This window comes from Triticum urartu, chromosome 2 (assembly GCF_003073215.2).
Source record: "Triticum urartu cultivar G1812 chromosome 2, Tu2.1, whole genome shotgun sequence".
In the NCBI taxonomy this organism is placed as follows: domain Eukaryota; kingdom Viridiplantae; phylum Streptophyta; class Magnoliopsida; order Poales; family Poaceae; genus Triticum; species Triticum urartu.
In genome coordinates this window covers 563,477,303-563,483,302 of record NC_053023.1, presented here as the reverse complement: position 1 = coordinate 563,483,302, position 6,000 = coordinate 563,477,303, and positions in this window count along the sequence as shown.

The following is a 6,000-nucleotide window of genomic DNA, read 5'->3' as shown; positions in this document are numbered from 1 at the left end:
ACATACGCAGAGAGATTACAATCCCATCTCGGTGAGACCGAGATCCCTATCGGTGAAACCGATTTGCTAGGGTTTGTGGTAGTGGCTATGACATCTGAAACTCGGTGGCGCCGGATAGAAAGAATCAGTGGGGCCGAGTTTGACTTTTGGTTTAGGTCATATGTGGATGTGGGAAGGTAGTTGAGGGTTTTGGAGCATATCACTAAGCACTTTGAGCAAGCAAGCCATTAAGCAACACCTCATCCCCTCTTGATAGTATTGGCTTTTCCTATAGACTCAATGTGATCTTGGATCACTAAAATAGAAAATGTAGAGTCTTGATCTTGAAGCTTGAGCCAATCCTTTGTCCTTAGCATCTTGAAGGGGTTCCACATCCTCTAGTCCATGCCACTCCATTGTTGAACTTATCTGAAACATACTAGGTAAAAGTGTTAGTCCAACAAGAGATATGTTGACATTAATTCCAAAACCACCCAGGGAGCACTTGTGCTTTCAATCTCCCCCTTTTTGGTAATTGATGACAACATACATCAAAGCTTTAGATAAATATATAGAGAATAGCAAGTAAAGCTTTGGAAAGACATGTAACATGCATAGGCTCCCCCTACATGTATGCAATCATGTGAATATTGAATATAGGAGCATGTGAATGTGTAAACATGACAGAGTAAGCAATGTGTTACATGTATCTCGGCTATATGCATCAGAGCAAATGATGTGAATATGAGAAATGTACCTTCATGCTCATGAGTCCTTCTTCCAAACAGTATGTACATCAGCAAGAATTTCTCATTCACATGACTGAGATTCATATACTTACCTTGTGGTCTTGAGTTGGCTTAGGATGGGATGAACCTGCGCAAACAAGGTTAGATAACACAGATACACCTACTGACCAGAGAAAACAAGAGAAACCACAAGAGAACCAAGACTGGGATGCCATGTAGAGTGAGCACTAAGTACCACATTGGATATAGACATGTCCCCAAAGGTAAAGATATGCGATAAAATCAGAGATTTCCTTCCCTTAGATGTCTTGCTCCCCCTGAATCTGCATGGGATATTGGGAGAAGATAGGGAACAGAAAATCAGAGCAACAAAAAAGAAACAACAGAGCTTGAGCTAAAGCAAGCAAACAAACATGTCTTTCCCCTCTTAAAGACATGTGACATCTCTCCTCTTGAACACCAAGCATCTGGGGTCTTTGAAGATATTACTTTCTCCTTGTTGAGAAACTCTCTCCCCCTGAGTATTCTCTCTTTCTCCCCCTATAGGAAAGATTAAGCTTTGATGTGATCTCTCTCTCCCCCTTTGACATCAATTTCCAAGAAGGGCTCTTCTAGACATGGGATACAAATGGGTTGGTCCTTGAGTCACAGAGCAAAGCAGCATGTCTAATATGATGCTGGTAGAGGACAAGAATCATTGGGTGGAGCTAGAGCAAACAGAAATCAGAAATAAGTGGCCAGTTGGTTTTCCTGTGATGGAATCGGTGACTCCGAGTTGTGTGCTTCGGTTGCACCGAAAGATTTCGGTTGGGCCGAAGAGAACAAACCGGTGTGACCGAGTTCATCAGAGTGAAACCACTTGTCACCTCAGCTCACTAGACAAGTAAGATCTTGCAAGGATATGCAAGGAATTAACTGAAAGATTTGCAATGAATTGGATGCAGAACAAAAAGAAAAGACAAGAAAAGATCTAGATGAAACAAATATGCAAATACAAAAGCACGGAGAAACACTAGAGAACTTCATCTAGAAATGGTCGGTGACAAAGTCACCTATGTTAGAGTATATTGACTTAGGAGTCAAGTGAGAGCACTTGATCATAGGTCATACTCATCGTTTAAGCTCAAAATGGGGTTACCATTTTTCATTTAAGCATCTTGATGTATTCACATCTTGTCGAGATGATTTGACTCATGACTTGGAGTAAAGCTTATCTAAGATGGAATAACATACCTTGGGTGGTGGTGCTGAACTTGATCATGTAGTTGAACTTGTGTGGTTGCTCAAGGTTGATGTAGTTCATCAAGAGTTGGGAGCACCACTTGGAGTTTGAGTTCATCTACCTACATGGGTTAGTCTTGCAAGGAAGAGCACTTGTGTATCCAAAATGACAATTATAAGATTTAATCATAGAATTTGTCAAAGGATATGTTTAAATGGTTTCGTGCTTCCTTGTCTTCAACCACCATTGTGTAGAGACTTGGTGATATAGAAATTGCTCAAGATGTGAGTGTGTTGCAATCTCATAGAATTAGATTCAACCAAGTACCTACACGGGTTAGATAACATGCAAGGTACAAATATATCCAAGACATATGAATAGCATCATAAGAGAAATATCGAGGATTAGTCATAGGCTCATGCCCCGCATGTATCAAATGGAGTTCCTACTCCAAGTTTGAAGCATCAATGATGTTCAATTCACCTCTCAACTTGCAAAACACTTTCTCATCAAGTGGTTTAGTGAATATATTCGCCAATTGCTTATCGATGCGAACATGCTTAAGGTTAATGTCCCCTTTGGCAACATGATCTCGAATGAAATGATGATGAACTTCAATATGCTTAGTTCGAGAGTGTTGCACGGGATTGTGAGCAATCTTAATAGCACTTTCATTGTCACATAGCAATGGAACATGTTTCACATATATCCCATAATCTTTAAGAGTTTGGGTCATCCAAAGTAATTGAGCACAACATGAACCAGCGGCAATGTATTCCGCTTCGGCGGTGGATAGGGATACCGAGTTTTGTTTCTTGTAAGACCAAGACACAGGAGATCTACCAAGGAATTGACAAGTACCCGAAGTGGACTTTCTATCAACCTTGTCTCCGGCATAGTCCAAATCGGAGTAGCCAACAAGATCAAAAGAGGACCTCTTAGGATATCAAATGCCAAAATTTGGTGTATGGATTAGGTATCTCACTATCCTTTTCACAGCCTTAAGATGACATTCTTTAGGAGCAGCTTGATATCGTGCACACATGCACACACTTAGCATAATATCGGGACGAGAGGCACATAGATATAACAATGAACCAGTCATAGAGCGATAAACCTTTTGATCAACCGGTTCACCATCTTTGGTCAAATCAAGATGTCCACTAGTAGGCATGGGTGTTGTCATACCTTTGCATTCTTGCATATTGAACTTCTTGAATAAGTCCTTGGTGTACTTCGTTTGAGATACAAAGGTACCTTCCTTAGTTTGCTGGATTTGCAAACCGAGAAAGAATTTGAGTTCACTCATCATAGACATCTCAAACTTCTCCGACATTAGCTTTCCAAACTTCTCACTAAAATGAGGGTTAGTTGAACCAAATATGATATCATCAACATAAATTTGGCACACAAATAGTTCTCCATTAACCCTTTTAGTGAAAAGAGTAGAATCAATTTTACCAATTTCAAAGCCTTTTTCAATAAGGAACTTGGTCAAGCATTTATACCATGCTCTAGGAGCTTGTTTAAGACCATAAAGGGCTTTGTGAAGTTTGTAAACATGATTAGGTTTCTTAGGATTGACGAAGCCGGGAGGTTGCTTAACATAAACTTCCTCCTCAATTTTGCCATTTAGAAAAGCACTTTTAATGTCCATATGGTACAAGGTGATATCATGGTGATTAGCATAAGCAAGTAAGATGCGAATGGACTCAAGTCTAGCAACGGGAGCATATGTCTCACCACAGTCCATACCTTCAACTTGTGTGTAGCCTTGGGCGACGAGACGTGCTTTGTTGCGAACCACTTGTCCATCTTCATCTTGCTTGTTGCGAAACACCCATTTGGTACCAATGATGTTGTGGTTGTTGTCGGGCTTCTCGACCAATGTTCACACTTGATTTCTCTCAAGGTTGTGTAGCTCTTCATGCATAGTGTTTATCCAGTCCGGATCCTCCAATGCTTCTTCAACCTTCATAGGTTCAATGCTAGAGATGAATGAGTAATGTTCACAAAAGTTAGCTAAACGAGTTTTAGAGCGAGTGATTCTCCCGGTTTGGATATCATTGTAGATTTGCTCGACGGGATGATCTTGGGCAATTCTTGATCGAACTCGTGAAAGCTTTTGCTTGGGTCGGGGTGGAACATCCTCTTCATCTTGTTCTTCTTCTTGGCCTTCTTCATTGTTGACGTTGTCGCTCTCTTGTCGTGGTGGAGAAGGAGGTTGTTGATGTTCATCTTGGTGTACTTCCTCGTTTTCTTCATCTTGGCGTGTCCCACTTGTGGATGCTTCCGTATCAACTCTTGGTTCACCTTGTCGTGAGGTAGAAGCTTCCACTTGGACGAACGAGGTACTCTCCTTCACTTCCGTTGGACGAATCTTGCCAATGGACAAGTCTTGAATTGCTTCCGAATGGTCTTTGTATCCTACATCAATTGGCAATTGCTCTACTTGCGAGCCGTTAGATTCATCAAACTTCACATCTACCGTCTCTTCAACCTTTCGGGTGAAATTGTTGTAGACACGGTAAGTGTGGGAGTTTGAGCCATAACCAAGTAGGAAACCTTCATGAGATTTAGGAGCAAATTTAGAACGACGATGCTTATCAAGAATGTAGCACTTTGAGCCGAATACTCGAAAGTATCCAACTTGGGGTTTGTTACCGGTGAGGAGCTCGTATGCCGTCTTGCCGATTAGCTTGTGAAGATACAAGCGATTTGTTGCATGACAAGCTGTCTCAACCGCTTCCGCCCAAAAGTTCTTTGGCGTTTTGTACTCATCAAGCATCGTTCTTGCCATCTCGATAAGAGTCCAGTTCTTCCTTTCAACAACTCCATTTTGTTGACGTGTGTACGTAGCCGAGAACTCGTGTGAAATCCCTTCTTCGTCAAGAAAGGTGTCCACATTTGCGTTCTTGAACTCCGTTCCGTTGTCGCTCCAAACCTTCTTGATCTTCACGTCAAACTGATTTTGGGCCTTCCTAGCGAAGTTTTTGAAGAACTTTTGGACCTGCGATTTGTCATCAAGAAAGAACACCCACGTAAATCTTGAAAAATCATCAACTGACTAGACCAAATGAGTTACCACCGAGACTCTTGTAGGCATTTGGACCAAAGAGATCCATGTGAAGTAGCTCGAGTGGTCTTCTTGTGGTCATGATGTTCTTCGCGCGGTGACTTCCTCCAACTTGTTTTCCTACTTGAAAAGCACTACAAAGTCTATCCTTATCAAATATGACATCTTTTATTCCAAGGATATGATCACCTTTAATAAGCTTATCAAGATTTCGCATACCAACATGACCTAGTCTTCTATGCCACAACCAGCCTTTAGAAGATTTAGCAATTAAGCAAGTTCTAGGTTGAGTCTTTTTAGTGAAATCAACAATGTAAAGATCTCCTCTACGTATACCAGTAAAGACCATTTTATGATTGTCTCTATGAAACACTTGGCAATCTACTTCAGTGAATAGGACATTGAAACCGAAATCAGCAAGTCTGGAAACTGAAAGTAAATTGTATCCAAGGGATTCAACGAGCATGACATTTTGTATGGAGCTATCATGTGAGATGGCCACCTTACCAAGGCCAACCACCTTACCCTTTGAATTATCACCAAAAGTGACATATTTTCGAGGGCCGTCGTTTTCAGCAAGCTCACGGAACATATCTTCATCTCCGGTCATATGATCAGTACATCCACTATCAAGGACCCATTCCTTTCCTCCAACCATGTAGCCGCGAAGATTTGCCATAAGACCAAAATGCCTCATTGCATCATCAAGATCATAGTCACTATCATCATCTTCATCATAGTATCCATGTTCAACATCATCTTGTGATTGATCAATTCCTGGAGAGGGTAATTCATTAGATAAATGATCATCACAATGGTTACCTTTATGAATTCTAATAGCTTCGGATATGATATCGCTAATGATTCCAACATTTCCTTTAGCACGCATGAGATTGGTAAGCTCAAATAGACAATCACCAAAGCTAGGATCACTAGAGTTCATCTTACTCAAGACAATAGACTTATGGAGAATT